Source organism: Mytilus californianus, unplaced genomic scaffold (genome assembly GCF_021869535.1).
Source record: "Mytilus californianus isolate M0D057914Y unplaced genomic scaffold, xbMytCali1.0.p SCAF_1, whole genome shotgun sequence".
NCBI classification, from domain to species: Eukaryota; Metazoa; Mollusca; class Bivalvia; order Mytilida; family Mytilidae; genus Mytilus; species Mytilus californianus.
In genome coordinates, this window is record NW_026262581.1 from 65,175,753 (window position 1) to 65,199,285 (window position 23,533).

A 23,533-nucleotide genomic window follows, 5' to 3' on the forward strand; every position below is an offset into this window, starting at 1 on the left:
GACATATTGCACTACACTTCTTCTTCTTCTTCTTTATTCTTTCCTCCACTATCTGGAGTACCACTACTTTTGTAGTGTAGCACGGATAAGCAACTGACTACTGTAAGCAACTGTGTGCATGTGCAGGAATAATTACCGTCAGTGAAAATATAATCGGTGCACAAACCAGTATAATTTCGCCTATAATCAATTGTTCAAGATACTGGTATAAAGGTTATCAACACTGCCTGGCATACCCACCACCAATTAAGTTAAACCGCAACGGCAGTTGGTCTTATCCAATACGAGCTAATGATGCTATCCCAGCTGGGTGCTCAATCAAACAAACTTGAGGCACTAGTAGCTTTAAAGTAACTTAATGTCTAATTAACTATTATACAGGTGCAGGAAACTGTTCCATCACCAGACTATATACATTTGTACTCCATTTTTAAAGGCACACGAGTTATTACGTCAATAATGCACTAATCTATGTATAGTACTGTAAAAGTTCATGCACTGTGGCATATACTAAAATCTAAAAACACTTTATGTGCCACCAAGATATCAATGTTACTGTGACAATTGGTTACTCAGCATATAACTTTCTACTTCCTATTGTTCTTTCTAAATTAAACCAATATGCACGTCTTTATTGGTACTTCCCTTAAACCGCCTTACACTGCACCAGTAGCCTTATTAACTCCTACTTCAATAAAAAGAACAAAAAACTAAATTAGGGAGAAAATCAGTTGAGCCAAGTTATCACAATAGTTACTTAATCACTTAATATTGGGATATATATTTCTATTAGCTATGTAGAATTTTCCTTATACCTTAATAACATTTTAATTTTAATTTTAATTTTAATTTTAATTTTAATTTTAATTTTAATTTTAATTTTAATTTTAATTTTAATTTTAATTTTAATTTTAATTGCATCGAGTTTAATCCAGGTATACCTCTCTCACTCAATATAACAATTTAACCATTTATATCAACCCCTTTAAAAGCTTCATCTTAATTATAGACTGAAATATAAGTATTGCACAAAATAAGGATACAGAGCCTATTCTTACCATTAAATTGTCACGTTAAATCTTAACTGTTTATTTGATAAATAATTTAATAAATTGTTTTATTTTTTTAAGCTATTAAATGATTTTAAATGATTTTAAATGATTTTAAATGACATTGCCATCCTAGCTACCAACTAAGTCCAGTATAGAGCATCTTTTATGGTGTAAGTCATATGCCATTCCTCTTGATATGGCCTCAATTTTCTCCATTAATAAGAAAGTCTGTATTTATATTGGAACTTGTGGACTAGACACATCCAAGATCACTCTCAATAGCATTGACTTGTTTGAGAAGACAACATTTCCTATTTCATGATCAATGTCATAAAGCAAAGTATATGTATATATGTATATATGTCACCGATTTCGTAATCTCTTTCATATTATTATATGGAACCGAGTATGGAACCTATCTAACTTTATTGATAAAATAAGTGAAATAATATTTAAAATAAATTTATCAGTTAAAGACCATTTAATTGTTTTTATTTCTTCCAATGTTTTGCAGTGTTATATTCTTTCAATGACAGACGACAGTATATCACAGTAGATGTTTGTCATGAAATGTAAATAGAAAATTGAAGCCAGATAATTAGTCTAATAACCTCTCTTCTATTGGTTTTAAAACTGAACTTTTTCTAATAATCAAGAGAAAGTTTATTCATAAATAAACATAAACATCAAAATACCACACCCAATGTTTTTGAACTTGTAAGTTTTAGATAAATTCGGTTGACCTTTTTTTCCCTACATACACAAAATTGGACTTAATTTCCAACCTGATTTGTAACTTTTTTTCCTACATAAACCAAATGTGACTTTCATACTAGATTAGTAACTTTTTCCCCTACATGTACCATGCAAATGTGTCATTTCATACCAAATGTGTGACTTTTCCCCTACATATACCAAATGTGTGACTTTTGACCTACATATACCAAATGTGTGACTTTCATACCATTGAAATGTGTGACTTTTTCCCTACATATACCAAATCTGTGACCTTCATACTTTTTCCGTTTACCGTATGTAACATACATTTTGTACTGTCTTACCCTATGGCACATCAGCTACTTTTCAGTTACATTTAGTTGACAACTAATTGTTCAAAAAAAGACAATAAAAATAACAAAAAATAGTGGACAGTACATCAAACAACAGATTTAATCAAACACCAACACCCTACACCTCCGAATAAATAGACGTTCGAACCATAGAGAAAGACAAACAACAGACAGAGGCAAACGACAGACAAAGACAAACCAACAAAGACAAACAACAGACAGAGACAAACGACAGACAAAGACAAACAACAGACAGAGACAAACGACAGACAAAGACAAACAATAGACAAAGACAAACAACAACGAACATCACTTGTTCCAAATAGCTTGACTTGACAAAACGCGGTAGGGTTACGTTATTTTTATATCTAAATTATTTAGATGGTGCATTTGCATTATGAATATGCAAATTGCTACATTTATTTTAGCAAATTCAATATATAATAATTATTACTGCAAATGCTCAAATTATCTCATAAGTCGAAGACAAACTGACAACGCCATGGAAAAAAAACGAAAAAAACGACACTGAAACAAAAGTCTACAAAACGCATCATAGAAAACTAAAGACTGCACAACACGAACCCCACACAAAACCGAGGGTGATCTCAGGTGCTCCGGAAGGGTAGACAGATCCTGCTCCACATTTGGCACCAGTCATGTTGCTCATGTAAATATATATCAGGTGATTCAGTCTAATTCGGTGATGTCACATTCGAGAAAGAGGACGGGATTGTGTTTACAATTGGAACATATTCGTCGTAATCGGTAAAAGAGATAATCCTATCGGTCAACCAACTTGTGGTTTTCAAATTTTCAAAAGGATGACTCCAACACTTGAAACCCCTTGGTTAAATAGCTTCCTTGTAAGTAGCAACCCTCTTTCAAGGAAATCACGATAGGAAATGCAATCTTTGGAATATCGTAGCAAGCATACGGGAGATATATACTCGATATACAGGTTCTGATGGAACGTTGCTACATAAAAATGAAAAATTCACATTTGGGAAGCTGAAATAATCTCTTTTATATTATATTTTGGTTTAACCAACCCTCATTTGTCAATTTCTAGATGCGAGGCAGCGGACTTAACTATATCTGTTGTATCCTTTATTTCAAGTTCGATGGGATTTATAGATGTTCAACATAGTCACCAAACTTGGAATAGCTGAACGTGAAGTAAACAGATAATGCTAGCCTTTTTTATTCTCCTTTAGACGCTCTTGAAAGAAGTCTACCACATATGAATAAAGGAACAAGTCGTCAAGAAGAGGAGCACCATTGGTTCCCATGGGAATGACGATTAATTGTTTAAAACAAATATGTTGTCAATCAAGAAATCAAGCATCTTGATAATGTCAGTTTTGGAGAACTTTTTGCTTGAATGAGGGCAGGGTGGTTTATTTTATTACAAAGTTTGATTCATCCTTATCTAACGTATTGAATGGGTCAAAAGTAAATTATCACATGAATATACCGAAAAGTAAAACTAATCACCTGGCTTTTAATTTTGAAAATATCTATTTAGGGATGGGAATTTCGGGGACAAAAATAAATGGAACACTTTTAGAAATCAACAAAGTTAATTCTGTAACAATTTAGCCAAAGATAAATCGGCTTGGCCTTCAGTGTTTAATAGAATTTATATATGTCTCCTTACTCTTGGCAAACATGGGAGTATTTCCCCGATTCATTTCAGATTTGGTTCAGTTAAAACATTATTCTATTATATAGTATAGTATAATAAACGATTCAAATTGAACAACATTGCCATTCATGTTGTGTAATTAAGGCAAATCTGGTGATGAAAGACATAAAGGAGTAACTAAAATGCTATCAGAGACATATGTCTCTGATGCTATCTACTTTATCTTGTTTTATTTTATGTATACATCGTTGATTTCCGAAGGTGGTGGCATGATCCAGTTGTTTTCTTTACCCCAGTGTTTATTGAAAGCATCGATACCCAGTGTATCTGGACACCAGTGTTTAGAATTGAATATGCTACATTTTGCATTTTAATCTGTTGTAAACCTGACTACAGTGTGTGGACCACAGTCCTGTTTTAGATATTTAAATGTAATATCATCTATTTTCCAATCATCGCTCTCCAACAGTTTTACTATTTTCATCTCTTGTCTAGGTACCCACTCTGGTACAATTTTAATACCGTCTGAGTCACATAAATGTGCCGTTTCTATTGTGATATTTTGTATATCAAATTTCTCGCTGCCCTTTTTTTGTCTAGCCATAGCGATCCTAGATTCCGTCGTCGGCGGCGTCTGTGGTTATTTTTTTTTATACATCAACAACTTTGTCAAACCTTCATGGAATTTTAGGAAATTTGGACAGGTTTATATGACGAAAATACAGTATCCAGAGCAAAATTTTGAGAAAAATACTTTTATTTTCATTTTCCGTATTTTATTGATAAATGGACATAGTTTTACAGTTAACAAGTAAATACAGTCTGAGGTTAAAGTTTTTCAGTCATCAATAACTTTGTCAAACCTTCATGGAATTTTATGAAGTTTGGACGGAAGCTTAGTTATGAATAACCAAAATACAGAATTCAGAGCATATTTGAGAGAGAGAGAAGGAGAGACGGACAAAGTTAACATATAGGAATTGGTCAATCGGACAGAGTGGGAGGGGTATTCCGTCTATCCGCAGTATAATAACAAGTGTTGATGAAGCTGTTAGAGTTATGCAGAAAAGGATATTTCTTATTTCGAACCGAAACCAGACTCATCTGCTTCGCGTTCTGAAGGAAGAGGCTCAGATGATCAAAACTCCACAAAGTTCAATATCCAATGCAATAGAGATGCCCTCACACCTGAGACTACTATAACTAACCTGAGCCTCTTCCTTCAGAACGCGAAGCAGATGAGACTGGCTTCGATTCGAAATAAGAAATATTTATTATGTGGACTATACATTTTGATTATCCAGATTTGGTTATGGAAGGACATTTTAACCCCAACACTTAATACTTCGAAAAGATCTATATTTGATATACCAGTACATCTCAGATTATATAATATTCCCGACTCTATTGGGTTTCCTTGATTTACCTGATACAGGGTTACTGTAGAGCAATAGTTCCTATTGGTAAAGTCATTCCTTCAACAGTTTTATGAAGCCATCATGATTTGGTTGACCATTATAGAATACAGGTCACAGATGACCACAGATATGTTTGGAAAACCTTTCAGAATTTTGGGTCCTTAAAGCTCAACTTCGTACTTTATTTGGACTTTTAACTTTTTTGATTAGAGCATCACTAATGAGTCTTTTAAAAATGAGAGTCTGGCATATAAAATTATGTCTGATATTTTTGATGATTTTTGTTCCAACTGTTGTAGCCACAATTCCTTAATCTTTTCGACCTGTGAATTCACAGAATGAGAATCATCACCATATTTGTACTTGCCATCAGAAACAAGACAAGTGCCACGTGTGTAGCAGGATCTGCTTACCCTTAAGGAGTACCTAAGATAGCCCTCAATTTTGGTGGGGTTTGTTTTAGTCTTTTGTTTTCTGTCATAGTGTTGTTTTTTTGTCCATTTTCGTTTTTACCATAGTATTGTCGATTTTTTAATTTCTGATTGAATCAACCATTAGATTAACTATCAACAAGCATTGTGAGAGTATTGCATGACAATACATAGTCCCCTACCGGTTAAAAATTCATTGTACTGGAACAAAATGCTAACTTGATCTATAACTTGTCCAGATGTAAACTATATAACAAATATCAAGTCAATATCTTCTAGCATGACGAAAAAAAATGTGTGGAAAACTGATTATTTGAGTGAATTTTCTATGTCCAAGGACCATAACTCTGCACAAAATCATCAGACCAGAACAAAATTCGAACTTTATCTGTAACTTGTCATGATAAAACAATATACCAAATATAAAATCAATATCTTCAAGCAAGAAGAAAAAAAGTGATGAAAACAGATGAGGTCAAAGATCTTAAAAATCTATTGCGCAATACTGCGCAATTGAAGACTTCTTCTTGAAACTTTTCAAAAGATTTGAAATTTCAAAAATTTTGAAGAAATGAAATATGAACCCCCCAAAAAAAAAATTGAGAGAAAAAAAAAATACCTCACTCTAATCTTTTTGACCCCCCTCCCCCTTTTGGAGTAATTACCCCCAAACTCAATCCCAGCCTTCCCTTTGTAGTATGGAACCTTGTAATACAATTTTAGAGAGATCCATACACTTAAACACAAGTTATTGTCTGGAAACTACAAAACTGCTTGTTTTTGGCCCCTAATTCCTGCATGTTTGGAGCAATTACCCCCATACTCAATCCCAGCCTTCCCTTTGTGATATGGAACCTTGTGGTACAATTTCAGAGAGATCCATATGCTTACCACGTGATACTAACACAAGAGTTATTGTCTGGAAACTACAAAAATGCTTGTTTTTGGCCCCTAATTCCTAAACCATAACCCCCAAAATCAATCCCAACCTTCCTTTTGTGGTATTGAACCTTCTTGTGAAATTTCATAGAGATCCATTCACTTTAATTAAAGTTATTGTGCGGAAACCAAATGTGTCTTTGGACGACGACAACATCATAGCATTATACGAACCCAAAACAATTTTTGCAGTCGAATAAAAACAGTATTGTTCTTCGTTATAGTAAGCTAATAAAATGCTCCGCTGGGGCGCAGCTTGATACAACCGCAGAGTTCGAACCCTGAACAGTTGGGGCAAGTATGGACACAACATTCAAGCTTGATACAGCTCTGAATTTGGATTGTGATTAAATATTTGACACAGCATAGGTTTCTGACACAGAATGAATGTGGTCTAAGAATTTTAAAAAATTTAATTTACATATTCAAACCATATCATTATTATTTGCTTTTATATATAAATCAGAAATAACCAATTAAAAATGGAAAATTTTAAAGAAAAAAAAAAGGAAAAAAAAATCCCCCCCCCCCCAATTTTTTTAACCCCCTTATGATTCATCACCCCCAAAACTCAATAAACGGCCTTCCCTTTGTGGTATGGTACCTTGCAGTACAATTTCAGAGAGATCCATACACTTGAACACAAGTTATTGTCTGGAAACTAGAAAAATGCTGGTTTTTTGGCCCCAAATTCCTAAATGTTTAGGGCAATTACCCCCAAACTCAAACCCAGCTTTCCCTTTGAGATATGGAACCTTGTAGTACAATTTCAGAAAGATCCATACACTTACACACAAGTTATTGTCATGAAACTAGAAAAATGCTTGTTTTTTGCCCCTTTTTTGGCCCCTAATTCCTAAAATTTTGAGGCAATTACCCCCAAAATCAATCCCAGCATTCCCTTTGTGATATGGAACCTTGTGGTACAATGTCAGAGAGATCCTTACACTAACACACAAGTTATGTCTGGAAGTTACAAAAATGCTTATTTTTGGCCCCTAATTCCTTAACTGTTGGTACCATAACCCCCAAAATCAATCCCAACCTTCCTTTTGTGGTATTGAACCTTATGGTAAAATTTCATAGAGACCCATTTACTTAAACTAAAGTTAAAGTGCGAAAACCAATGCGTCTTCGGACGACGACGACGCCAACGTCATACCAATATACAACCGCAAAAGAGTGCACACGCTGAAATGTCTCGCCTTCTTTTCTGACCATTGATTTTATGCTGATAGTCCTAAATATAAAGCTTTACTAAAAGTATCACATAAACTTGACATGATCCAAGAAAATGAGGTCAAGGTAAGATAAACCAAACCAGAAATACATGTACACCTTACAATCATTCAATACACCAAATATAGTTGACCAATTGCTTATAGTATCTAAGAAACAAACTGAACCACGAAAAACTTAACATTGACCAATGAACCATGAAAATGAGGTCAAGGTCAGATGATACCTGCCAGACAGACATATACACCTTACAATCATTCCATACATCAAATATAGTTGACCTAGTGGTTATAGTTTAAGAATCAAAGCCTTAAAGGCTGTAAAAGCAATTGCTGCCATGTTGATGTTTTGGGGACTTTTTCATCCACATATATATAAGAATTAAACCTGACAGGAGTGTTGTCCAGTGAGAAGTAAGAAGGTTTGAACTTTTATATCAATAAAAGACTTTCAGAGCAGAAAGTCATTTTTGATATGTTTTATCTGAGACTACTATAACGTTATAGTAGTCTCAGGTTTTATATTTCACAAGGAGACAACACGTTTACCAGGCTAAAGTTGGGGTCAAATTTACATATGCTGAAACATATAACTCAAAAAGAAATTATCCCCTGGTCAGAGTGTCTGTAACTGGGCAATAATTTCCTTTATTGATTTAATTAACAATTATCATAATTAATTTGAATTTAACCATTCAATTAAAACATTTCAACTTTCCAGACGCAAATGTTGAAAACGGGAAAGAAATAAAATATCTTACAAGACATAGACATGTAAAAAATAAATATATATTTCAGCATACTAAAAATGTTTTCATAATGTTACTTTGTCTTTATTTCTTAAAACTAAGTCCCAAACATTATTGCTCAGTTGGTATGTGTCATCCTCATGCGGTACGAGATAACTAGAATTCTCATGCAATCCCGAAAAGGGGGGTCATCACAAACAAACATGACATTAAATCGTCATTATACGAACAAGTGTAAATGCTCTTTTGTTCCGATGTTGGAAAGTTCCGGAGGAACTTATTAACTAGTTACTTTGTTCTCCCTCTGGTTTAAAAGTTCCACCGGAACAAAGTGACTAGTTGAAAAGTTCCAACGGAACATATCAACTAGTTAGAAAGTTCCTTTTTGCCAAATTAGTCAAAACCGGAACTAACAAACTAGCCCAAAAGTTCCAACGGAACTTATCAACCAGGCAGAAAGTTCCATTTGGAGAATTGATGCAAAGTAAAAGCGCAACATATTATATTTGAACCTTTCAAAGGGAAACCAAGATACTGATTACAAAAGTCAAATGGAACTTATCAGCTAGCCACAAAGTTCCTCTTTGGCAAATAAGTCAAAACCGGAACTAACAAACTAGCCCAAAAGATTCAACGGAACTTATCAACCAGTCACAAAGTTCCATTTGGAGAATTGATACAAAGAACCACATGAGGAGGGGGTATTCTTCCCTCTCTTGAGGGTACTATGAATACTAAATTTGCATGATAATGCAACTTATTCCGTTTTATGTGAGCTATGAAATACAACTTAAATTTTGCATATTTGTCCCCAAAGAAACCCCTTTCAGTTCGTTGGGTATTCTTGTAAATTAATGATTTGCTTTTATATATACTGATACTCATTCTTCCCCCTCTTTCTACAAAAAGGACGAAATATGGTATATTCGGAACAATGTAACTAGTTGTTCTGTTCCGCCAGAACTATTCAACTAGCTACATTGTTCCGGGACCTTTCAACGGTATCCGGTCGTTCCGTCCCCAAACCGATCCGGCCCCAAGTCGATCCGGCCCAAAGTCGATCCGTCCCAAGTCGATCCGGCCCACGTCGATCCGGCCCCATAATAAAATATGAATAAACTATATTGACTTTGGAGGATTTTAACAGTATAAATGGATTTTGCAAAAAGTATCGATGATGGATGACAACAGGTAAGTGAAGTATTGGTGTACCAGTCAAAGAATTATTTTAAATCGATACGAAACTGAGTGTGATTGTGTCTGTTTGTATAGCAGCTTCAACATTTTAATATGAAGTTATTTTCCACGATAACTTTGAATGTCATGGCGATTTTTATTTTATTCAATTCACACACATAATAGCTAAATAAATATTAACAGTCCAATGGAACCTATAAAATTTAACTCATAATATAATGACTTGTTTCATCAAATCATTAGTCTATAATTGGTTTGTTTATTCAACAAAAACAAATGATGAAAGACTTGTTAAGATCACAGTCAATTGAAAGAAAATGATAATTACTGCTGATTAATGTTGATGTCTGTTGATTGTACTAAATTCTGTTATATACGTTTTTATTATAATTATACCCAATAATCTTGAAAACTTGTAATGAAAACATAATCAACCTACTTGTTTTATACTCATCTAAAGAAAATATTTGTCAAAGGCCATTTTTTTTACCGTACACCTTTTACATAATAATAAAATTCATAAACATTTATGAATTACAATTAATATATATCTTTATTTTTATTCATTATAAATATATTTTTTTATTGGGGCCGGATCGACTTTAAATATGGGCCGGATCGACGTTGGGCCGGATCGACGTGGGACGGATCGACTTGGGCCGGATCGACGTGGGGCCGGATCGACATGAAAGCTTTTCAACTAGCTACTTTTTTCCGGAACTTTTCGACTGCACTCGGAATAAAACAACTAGTTGGAAAGTTCCATCGGAACGAAATAACTGGTTGAAAAGTTTCGCCGGAACAAAGTAACTGACGGAACATAGTGGCTGCTACACAAGAACTTTGATATTTATCAATTTTCAGGAAACATTGCGAAAAATGATCTTCAATATTTCGAAAACATGTGAAATAAAATTGCAAACACGATGGACCGTCGAGTGTCACTGTCAACACACGTAGTAGACTCGTCCACTGGAAAGACGAGGATAATGGTTTCATCATTTGTCATGCTTTTGCATACCCAGTTTTGATTATGATATCCAAAAGGACGTACTTTTTTTTTCAATCTATGAAACTAGAAAATTCCAAATTGTAAATATCTCTTCATCTGGACTTGGCATCTATCACGTTTTTCAGTGGCGGATTTACCGGGGGGCACACGGGGCACTTGCCCCCCCCCCCCCAAGTCGGGGACACCAAAAAATTTTCCAACATAATTTTATTGCTACTGTATCTGCTTATCTAGATATCTAGATCGAAAATCAAGACACAGCTTGATTTGACTTCCTAAATTGGTCGTTAATTAACCCCAGCTTCAACATGCGTGATTTATGACAAGTTATCGATGGGTGTGTAAATATTGACACCTTTGTGTAATGTCTATATCCAAAAGCATTTATGTAAACTACATGTACATGTACATGCTGATTGAAATTAATACGAATATATTTATTGGTTTTTAATACAATATTACAGGATCAAGATCGATTAACAAGTGAAAATTTCTGATCAGGAAAGAAATTACCAACTAAAAATAGATGTTTAGTGTTAAGAATGTTAGCATCAATATGAATACGTCTTTATTACCAAACACTCACATTGTATACGGTTTCTGGGGAATGCGTCTTTCTCAGAACAGTCTTTTTCGGACTTTATTAAACAACACACGATTTTTTTCAATGCATGCAGCATTTTTTTTTAAACTGAATGTCGTGTTTCTTTTCCCCTTATTTTTTTATGGAAACCAACGATTTGTCTTTAAAAAAAACCTCCCCCCCCCCCCTCCACAAAACATGAATGGTCTGTGCCTTATATATAATCATTAATAACATGATATTGTATTTTTAAAAAACCTACGTATAGTACAGATATATGTGTATATTTTTTCTTGTTTCAATTACCATGTATGAGGGTATGAATAGGTTACCGTGAATGAGGGTATGAATGGTGTACCGTGAATGAAGCCGCATAGGCCGATCCAGGTGGGGGGACCGCCCCCCCCCCCTTTTGTGGGAAAAATTTGGTTGATTATTTAGGGAATCACTGAAGCATGACTGGAGCGGGCCCCCTTAGGTCAGTCAGAGACCCCCCCCCCCCCCCCTTATAAAAAGTTCTGGATCCGCCAATGGTAGGTATGAATGGGATTTACAGATTAGAGAATAATGGTCAAAAAGTAGACTAGAAAAAAATGGGTCCAAAAAATATAGAAAACAGATTAAAGGTATGATGAACTATCTGATGAGTTCAGCCTTTTTCAACTGATTTTTATAGTTTGTTTTTATGTTATACTGTTACACCACTGTCCCACGTTAGTGGAGGTTTGAACGCTCACAAACATGTTTAACCCCGCCACATTCTTTATTTGCCTGTCCCAAGTCAGGAGCCTGTTTAGTTCAGTGGTTGTCGTTGGTTCATGCCTGTTATATTTGTTTTTCGTAGCCGACCTTCCGGTATGGGTTTTTCTCATTGTTGAAGGCCGTACGGTTGCCTATAATTGCTTAAAAATAATGAAACGATATAGAAATGACGACCCGACCCCCCCCCCCCCCCCCACACACACCACCATCCCCAATACATGACACTACCACCACCCACACTCGCATATATACATATCTAAACAAATCTTTAATTTTGGTTTCATGGTGCCCCCCCCCCCCCCCGACATCGAGGTTCTGGATCCGCCCCTGTTTTGACGGGTCCATTTCATTAGTAAGGTGATCGATAAATCTTACGGAGTTATGACAAAAAAGGAAAACGAACTTATTGTTATGTGTTTTTAACAAGGGTTTCGTTCCGCTAAATTATTTGCGCAAACAAATCAACAAAATAGGTCAGTTAAGCTTGTCTATTTTTAGATTACAGGTAATCATTTGACACTACGTATAACCTGTGTAGTGATTTGATTTTACGATAAATTTATGAATGAACAACAATTTTATGAATGAACAAGAGCACCTCGCCTCTTTCTTAGAGAAACACCAATTAAACATATAAAACCGTATTTAATAAGAGATAATTCAGTAAAATTTTCAATACTAAATCAACAACTGAAATGATTCGATATTTTGTTGAAACATCGTACGAAAGGAGAACGGAATCGCAGGTATAAAAATGCACTTTTTTTCACTCGGACTTCTGTGTTTTTTGATAGTCAAACGGTTGTCCCCCTAAATACAAAAATACATCTACAAGAACATATGCTGAAACCTCTTAAATCCACTAACGTTTTTCAAAAGTTTCAAGCTATGTATTGCATTAGAAAACATACATAGGTGTTTAAGAATGACAGACCAGGAGCCTGTTTAACACAATACTATGGCTTGATCTGGGCGGAGTCTCTGAATTGCGTCACAAAGATGGCCATACGCGATGGCATAAAAGCAATTGCTTTAAAAACAGACCAAAACACAATAAACTGCTTCGCTGAGTGCAGCTGGATACGACCGCTGAGGTCCAACCCTGAACAGTTGGTGCAAAAATGGACACAATATTCAAGCTTGATACAGGTCTGAATTTGGATTGTAATTAAATATTTGACACATGATAGGTTTCTGACACAGAATAAATGTGTCAAAGAACTTGAAATTGGTTGTAAGATTTGAATTTATATTTAATTGAAGATTTCTTGCTGTTGTGCAATACACTGTGCTGTTGCACAATACTTAGTAAATCTGTTTTCAGACTATATACAAAGAATTAGCAAAATAAATTGTGACCCCCAATTTCTTTCTTTTGAAAATTGACAATTTCTTAATTCTTGAGGGAAAAAAAATAATTTTGAAGAAATTTTCTTTTTGTAAAATGTGGTACAAATTAAGAGACATCCATACACTTAAACACAAGTTACATGTGAATTGTTAGAAAACTAGAAAAATGCTTGTTTTAGACCCTTTTTGGCCCCTAATTCCTGAACAGTTTGGGCAATTACCCCCAAAATGAATCCCAACCTTCTACTTGTGGTATTGAACCTTGTGGTACAATTTCAGAGCAATCAAAATACTTATACACAAGTTATTGTCCTAAACGGTTGGGACCATCACCTCCAAAAACAATCCCAACCTTCCTTTTGTGGTATTGAACCTTTTGTTTAAATTTTATAGAGATCCATACACTTAAACTAAAGTTATTGTCTGGAAACCAAATGTCTTTGGACGACACTGACGCAGACGTTATACCAATATACAATCGTATAAAAACTAAACACTGAGCAATGAACTGTGAAAATGAGGTCAAGGTCAAATAAAACCTGCAAGACTGACATGTACATTGTAAAATATTTCCATACACCAAATATAGTTGATCTATTGCATAAAGTATTAGGAAAAAAGACCAAAACACAAAAACTTAACTTTAACCACTGAACCATGAAAATGAGGTCAAGGTCAGATGACACCTACCAGTTGGACATGTACACTTTACAATCATTCCATACACCAAATATAGAAGACCTATTGCTTATAGTATCTGATATATGGACGACCACAAAAACTTAACCTTGTTCACTGATCCATGAAATGAAGTCGAGGTCAGATGAAAACTGTCTGACCGGCATGAGGACCTTGCAAGGTATGCACATATTAAATATAGTTATCCTATTATGTATAATAAGAGAGAAATTAACATTACAAAAAATCTTAACTTTTTTTTCAAGTAGTCACTGAACCTTGAAAATGAGGTCAAGGACAATGGACATATGACAGACGGAAACTTCATAACATAAGGCATCTGTATACAAAGTATGAAGCATCCAGGTCTTCAACCTTGGAAATATAAAAGCTTTTAAGAAGTTACCTAAAGCCGCTGCCGGATCACTATCCCTATGTCCAGCTTTCTGCGACAAAAGTCGCAGGCTTGACAAAAATGTTAGGTACCATTACCCTAATATGGACAGATACACCTGCCAAGTTTGTTCTTCTATGTTTCAATGATTCAAAGAATTTCCTGGTGTTAATTATGGACACGTAATATGTTGGGTAAAATTAAACTAGGTTCATCCCCTGAAAGGCACAATTTATGGAGTTAAATTTAAATAAACACAAAAGAGTTTTTTTATGATTTATTCAGACTTTACAGTCCTATCTGTAGAACCACTTCACCATTTCTTGTTTGTCTGTGGTTACCTAAAAGTTAAAAATACAAACATTTAGGCACATGTAATTACAGGATACACCTAAGAAATGGATTTGTTTTGGGGTATATATTAAACTTATAAAATTCTACAAATACAAAAATATTTCATCAGATATTTGAGGTTTTTGTTATATTTAGCTATTTAACCAATACATATAATGGACTAGGAGGTGTGTTGAAATCAAATCAACAATGGTGTCCTCAAATTAATATTGGTATTACAAATAATTGCAATTAATTAACCCAAGAGGAACTTTTTAATGATACATTTTGAATGCATATACATACATCTATTTTTCTTGAAAGGCTAATAACTATATAATAAACAGACTTTTAAAATATTTCTGTGTAAAAATAATTTTTTCCAAGTTATGCTATATTCTTCACTATATGACTTTATAACTAGCAACAATAGTACAGAACTAACAGATTTTTTGGTCCTTTTTAAGACATTAATTTCAATTTGGTTTGAAAACCAGAAGAAATACCACTTCAGCATATCTTTTACTGACTTATAATTACTATAGAATAATACCATCTAAAGAAAAAACAAAATAGTTTTACTGCTGTCCCATACCTTAATCTTCTGGCTTCTCTTTCTGATTCTAACAGTGTCAGGATATCACCTTCTCTTACTGGACCTTTAACATTTCTGATGATGGATCTGTTACTATCATCTAAAAATTCTACACGGACCTGTAGTGAAAATTTAATGATGCAAGGCTTGGAAAATGTTAAACACAATAGAATATTTTATATTAAAATAATTAATTTATAATTATGCCTAGTCTTAGGAAATTGTTTAATTTTGTTTTCAACCGCAGCTCAAAATCTAAATGTCCTTTAAAGATGCAATATGATAACTGCTACATGTATATTCCAAGTGTTTGAATATATTTTTCCTTATGAAGAAAAGGAAAAGTTTCTAAAAACTTTCTGACAAATTGACAATACCATAAACATATAAACTAAAAATAAAAGTTGCCCATGCATCTTTAAAGAACCATCCCTTTGTGGTATGGAAACTTGTGGTATAATTTCAGAGAGATCCATACACTTAAACACAAGTTTTGTCTGGAAGTTACAAAAATGCTTATTTTTGGCCCCTAATTCCTTAACTGTTGGTACCATAACCCCCAAAATCAATCCCAACCTTCCTTTTGTGGTACTGAACCTTATGGTAAAATTTCATAGAGATCCATTCACTTAAACTAAAGTAATTGTGTGAAAACCAATGTGTCTTCGGACGACGACGCCGACGTCATAACAATATACGACCGCAAAAATAATTTTTGCGTTCGTATAAAAAATAGATAGTGGAAAGATAATGATAGTCAAATTTTGAGTAAAACCCATTTACACTAGGAATCTTAACGTTCTCAAAGAAAATAAATACCTGTGTACACTGTCCTTGTGATCCTGTTCTGCCTAAAATTTTGGTGACCTGGAAAAAATGAAAAAAATATGTTAATATTTATTAGTGTTGTTCCGATGATCGGAATAAGTCAGAAATCAGTTGGTTGTGCTTGGTGATGTTGATGTTTGATTGGGATTATGTTTAATCAACTGTCTTTATAATTTCCGGACTTTGAACGTATCAACTTTCGGTCTGTTTACGGTTTGCATTTTACATGCGCAGTCAAACAAATTGTAACGAAAAGTATCAGTAGATGACAATAACAATGTCAAACATCCTACAATCAAAGACATAAGCAATTTCTTTCTTTATAAAAGTGGTAAAAACATTGACTTTACATATTGATCGTATGCTATTTAAAATAAATAACTTTTTATTAAATACTTTCTTTCACTTCTGGTACTTGTTACTCGAGAGCGTACATCAAATCATTCTGATTTTCAACAAAATAAATTTGTTGCTACATTAGAACATGGTGAAAATTGCCTTTTATTAATGTTCATCCATTTTTTGCATTAAAAACATCATATTCCTTTCCAAGTTGTTTGTCAAGCATTGTTTATTTATGTAAATTTTCCAAATTTGTCCACTATTGAAATATATACCAATCTCGGATCCGATACTGACCAACTATGAAAGAATTCCGTATTTTTACAATTATAATTACAGACGCACGAATGACATATATAGATGACAGAAGAATAATGATCACAGTAGTGAAAAATATGCATTCCACATGAACTAAAAGACATTGGTTATATCCCCTTAATTAAATGTATATATTTCAGTGCAAATGCATTGTTTTATTTATTGATTTATTTTAAACTGCTTAAAGTCAAATACTTTATATATCTTTTTTTCCATAAGCATTCAAATTTTGGTAAAGCTATGTATCCGAAATTATAATGTGAGTGATACCATTGAAATTTAGAAATGCAAATGTCATTGTTGGTAATAAATGTTGTAATTATAAGACAAAATATGTTCAATCTGAATCTGCATTCTAATTGATTCACTGTTTTGTTGAATAGAATATGAAAAGGAAACAAAAGATCAAACATGAACATATATAAAACTCTGCAATGATATGGAATATATGCATTAGACATGTAAATGTGGCTGAATGCATGATGAGAGCAAGGTATAATGATGTTTATAACTGATAGTCGGTTGGTTGCTGTCAACCGATAGTAATAGATAATCGGTTGGTAATTTCAGTTGTTTATCCAACACTAATATTTATTATGTAAGTGTTTGAAACTTTTTAACCACCAATAAAAAGTATTTTAAAGAACAATAACTTAATCCATTTTGGCAAATTGTTTATTTTTTGCCTATAATATTCTTACTTCATTGTAGCCCCTTATTGTCTCTTTTTTCACTCATTTTCTCTTATTCTGATAAAGAAAGGACTTATTTCTTTATTTAATGTCTGCAAATGGTAAAAAAACATCATAAGGACCAAAAGAGCTAAGGTTCTGCAGCTAGTCTGTGGTTGAAGTTAAAAGATAATTTTGCTCTTGCTGTCATCACTTATATGCAAAAAGAGGTAGTTTCCAGTTAAAAGACCCCATTGGTCTAACTGTGTACATGTAAGTGTGCCTCCAGTGATTATAGAAAAAAATATGAAAAAAAGAAATAGTCATGTTTACCCCATGGGTACCTAAAATAATTACATCGGTTGCTGATTGGACTAGGTATGGAATTGACTATACATGATGCCGATTATGGTATGGATTCAAAATGGCGGAAAGAAGTTGCTACAGACACAAAAAAATTATAAGAGCAATCCTAATAAAACATAGGTCAGTAGTGGTTTGGGGGGAACATTTAAGGTTCTGCTTAGTGAAAAACACCATCTAGAATAAACAACATTGATAAAAACCCTGTGCCAAACTTTACATGACAGCACCTAAATAGTTAGGTTTTATGATATAATTTGAGTCGAGTTATTTCCCTTGGCCACTATTTTGAAGGGATGAAAGGTTCATTTTCTTATTTGGCTAACCAAATTGAAATATGTGATACTCACAAGTCTGATAAGAGATCATTTTTAGATCGTAGTGGTGAATTAAGCAAGACTAAAAGAAAACTAATTGTTCAGAGAAACCCTTTTTAATGTCTAGCAGTCAGTATAACAAGTTGGATTTGGCTTATTAATGAAGGAATTTGGGCACTTAGACCTCGAACTTGGCGACAAAAGGGAAGTAACTCTTGCTCAAATTGAGCCAATCAAAACCCATTTAATACTGATGATCTGTAGTGCCGAAGGGACGAAAAATTCACCTGATTGACCCAAATTTACACAATGAAAAATTCGGAAGCAGGACAAATCGCCCCACTTTTAAAAAAATCGCCCATCTTGTGAAAAGGGTTAAATCCCGTTAATTTTTCTCCTGCCAACTCGCCCCTTGTTTTTGAATATTTTGCCAGATATTCGGAATCCTCTGGTTTTATCCATGTAGTGCCATTAAAAATATTTCCCCACTAACCCCTACTTTTCTTTTCATAATTTTATTACATATATTTTTAAAAGCTATATTTGAAAATCCTATAAAATCCTTGTTATTTTTTCATATTTTTTCAAAGAAAAAGGGTGCTAATGTTAAATGTATGAAAAGTCTAGAGAGAATTATTTCCCGCCAAATTTTCAATGGCTTATATCTCGAAAACAAACACACGGACCCTTCATTTTTTTCTGCTTTTTTAGTTCCTTTATTTATATACTATCAATTTATAAAAGTCTTTTAAAAAGCTTGTTATTTTGAAACAGAGTAGCGAACATCCTTAAATGATGTTTCACTTTCTTAAAATATAATTGTAAATACATTATTCATTATCATGTAATTTTCGTATGATTGGAGAATAACTTTATTCTTGTAAGCTTAGTTATTTACATAACAATTGAAAAGAAACCTGTTAATTGTATCATAATCCGATATTTTATCATAACAATTGAAGGATTTCAATTTGTTTTTATAGCACTAAACGGATTGGTTACTTTTGTCTATGAATTAAGAATAATTAAACACTAACGAGCAATCAGTGAAAGGCAAATGTTACTTTCAAGTAAATATCAAAGAGAATGTCCATTCATTCTAGTCAAAGCAGGTTTTGTTGTTGTTGAAAAATTGATTGGTAAGTTTTGTTTATGGTTTGAAAACAATAAAAATTGAGAAATTTATGGCTTGGTTTCAAAATTATAAAAAGTAAAGTATCCTTTGTCATGCATTTACTGTCTACTGTGTATCCCCTAGTGCTGTATTGAAGGCAGCATATCTACAACCAGACTCTTACGCCAGTGTGGTCGTGTCAACGGTCCAGTCGTGGAAGCAGACAGCTACTGAACTATCTGACAATCTATTGTATGCCATATATGTGTATTCATGTTCATGTTTCTAGTGCTGACATTTTATCTAGTACTTCGTTTTATGTTATCATGCCAGTGCTTGTCATAATTGATTTAATGTATGTTTGTTTAAAATGTTATTGTTATGCATATGATTTTTTAGAAAGTGGGGCGATTAGGTGTGGGGCGATTTGTCATGGATTCATTGACATTGTTCAAAATTAGTTTATTAATTTAGTTTTGAAAAATTATGTGGGTTTTTTAAGTACCTGCTGATATACGGTATCCTATTAGCAGGTTTATTGTAGGTTATATAATTACAGAGTGATCCAGAGTCGACGGAAAGGACAACTCTGCATAATTTGCCATTGACTCGTTGTCATGATAGATTAAAAAAAAATAAGATACATCTGTATTTCATGTCTTATAACGTAAAGGGGGTCTATGTAAAGGTTTATGGTTAAAAATAAACACTGTAAATAGCATTCATCAACTAACTTTAGCAAGTTTTACTGGCTGGAGTTTATCCATGCTGGTGAATTTTACAAGGCCGGAAGTGAAAAGGATGAAAGCACGTGTTTCCGGTATAGATAAATTTGGTATTTCTTTGGAACAAAGCCCAATAAATATCCGGAAAACAACAGCATCTCTGCTCGGCATATTATACATATCAGAGACATATATGTCTCTGTACATATATAATACAAATGTGTATTGGGCATTATTATTGGCTAAATATGTTCTTCGCTGCATAATTTTACAAAAACAGGTAAAGATTTTCAACAAAGCATAAAATTGTCAATAACAGCAATATGCAGCGATGAATGACTTTTTGATTTTATGATAGAAATATGGAAAGTTGTTGAAATTTGAGTATGTTTTAACATAGACATTTTTAACAATATTTTTTTTATTATAATTTTGGCCCCGTAAATGATCAACCCATTGCATAAAACAATACAAGAACGAAGACGTCATTTTAAATTATCCAGATTTATATTAAAGGGAAACTTCGCAAAAAAATGAAAAATTGATATTATGTTCATTCTGTATAAAAAAGCACAAATTCATAAATATTAAAGTTTTATTCTGCTATATAAGAGATCACCATCGATTTTAAATTTAGAGTATCAATTCTCTGTTGCGGCCATTTTGACATCTTCTCGGTTTAGAAACCACGATATATCTATAAACCACAAAGGACCAAAACCAGCAGTAACCTAACGTAGTCGTAATTGCGTGTCGATATCTTGTCAAGCGTACAGTTGTTTTATCCGACAAGAAAAGCATAAACAGTTTCCCGGGTAACAAAAATGATTATAATAGACATGGTTGTGCACCCTTTCCTAACTAGCATGATACGGAAAATGTAATTATTTTTTTTAAATAACTATGGTCTGTCGTATTTAAACTGTATTTTTTTACCAAGGATTTGTATTTGTTACTATACAAATCCTTGTTTTAACTAAGTTTTGAAATAAGAATTTATATGGGAATTAGTTCAAAAGTCAAAGCTCAAAGTCATAAATAAGTGTCCCGTGTATAATTGTTTTCGAAAATCTAATTTGTTCATAATTCTTTTATGTAATAAACTTTGATGTTAAAAACCAAGGCTCCGTGTTGAAGACCGTACTTTGACCTATAATGGTTTACTTTTATAAATTGACAATTTGTGACTTGGATGGAGAGTTGTCTCATTAGCACTCATACCACATTTTCTTATTATTTAAATAAATTCAGACCTTCCCTTATCTGATCACCAGCGTGGATAAAGGAATTATTCCCAGAGGTATTGTGAGGTGACACGTCCAGGTATTCATGCGATTTCCTGTCAGGCTTAAAAACTCTTATTACACAAATACATAAAGCAAGTTCATGCATCCTTTCATTTCTAAGGGTATTGATCAGTGTACACGGCCGATAACTTGTATAACTTTCCATTTTGAAACTATCAGGTGTAATATACATCTTTGTCTTGCGTGTCCGATAGTGATATACTAGTCATTACTAAACACATACGCTTGTTTATAAATAACATTTCTGGTGTAAAGAATGATATTTATGAAAATCTAAATAATTCCAAAAAAAGATTTGATAAAATTTTTCCAAGGGTAAATTGTGGAAATGTAAGTATATACTCGTTGTCAATAATGATGGACATTTTGAAACATACAAATATTGATTTAACAAAAATGTACGCACTTCTCGATCATTGGTTAATACGCCTAGATAGAAAGTTACGGAACTATAGATAGTCGCAATTAAAAATATATACATGTTTTTGAATATAACAGAGAAACATCCAGAACCAATTTGATTTAAATACAGGTTGATATCTTACTTGCTTTGGTTCATCGAAGTTATGGACATAGTAAAATCACAGATTTATATTTCATTTAGATTGTTCTCGAACAGTTAAAGAAATTCGTCATCACCACAATTGATGAGTATAATGTATAATGATGTGAACATATGGTTCTAAAAGTACATTATGCTAACTTTCCTGTTCCGACATGCATGTAATATATATGCCACTGGACGTACACTAATGATCCCCAAAAAATCTATTTGAAGAAATAAAGAAACTTCACTCCCGATAGACTGATAGTATTTGTATTAACGTCTGATTAGCTAGATGGTTGATTAATTTATTTAGTTGGCTTGTGGGGGGAATAAGCTATTCCCAAATATTGCACTTATGCATAAAATATTAAATGAGAGTAATATGAGAGAAAATATAAATACGGAAAGTCGCATATCTGGTAAAAGAAAGTCTCACTGGCAACTATAGAATTTCACGTACAATTGTCATTCTTAATCGAAATAACGGACAGTCATTAAAATACATGCATGTACACTTTGACAAAAAGGGGTGCCGCAGTTGCATATTATTCATCATAAATCTATTTCAAGTATATGCTTTCCTGTCATTCTTATAAGTTAACGCAGAGACATGTAACTATACATCTCTAGTTAACGACAATCAACCATATAAATATTTGAATCTGATGTGACTTACCGTTCATCTCTTTCTTTTTTCTTCTTTTTTTTTTTTTTATTTGGGCAGGTACACAAACATTGTAATGTTAGATATACTGTTCCCAGGTTGGGAGTGGGGCGGTGGTTGGAGGTAAAGTATATTGAAAGTTTCAAAATAAGAACGTTGTATTTATGAATTTACATGAATAATTCTGATCTTGGACGTTGGTTTCTTTTTTTTAGTTCAGTGATTTAAATTGAGAGAAAAAAATCTAGTCAGAATTTAAATCGTACCGGCAATTTCCACCTAAGACTCCTCTAAAATCATGAATGGTCACGCTTCACAATCATCAGAATTTTCTTTGCATTGGTACATTCTGTATCGGTAGTGATCTACCTTGACATTTCCGGGTATAACAGAGCTACTTGTATATTACCTGTATGTGGTTAGGTGACGTCCCATAAGGTCTTACGTATACAGGTTCACATTGGTTTCTGATAAGGTTTTATGACATTCACACATCTGCATGTTCTGTATACCAAATTCTTATCTTATTTTCAGACCAAACGAGGATGTGACTATTTTCCAGGAAAAATATTGAGTATCAAAGCATCAAATTAATTTCTAGATTTTTTTCTTTCTTCGTATTAAATCACAGAAATTTAAAGAATATACTGCTTGTCCGCTTGAGGTGTATTCTTGTCAGTTAAGACTGACATATATGTCTCTGGTATAGAGTGGGTTTATGAATGAATGATACGTCTTTCAAAGGTACAAGATATAAAACACATTGAAAATTGATTCCACCGGTCTGTCTCCATTCAAAAAAGGAAAGTTGACGTTATATTGATTCTGTTATTTTTTTTAAACATCGTTGGTCAAATAGCTAAAGTATGTATACGTTGTGAGATTTTA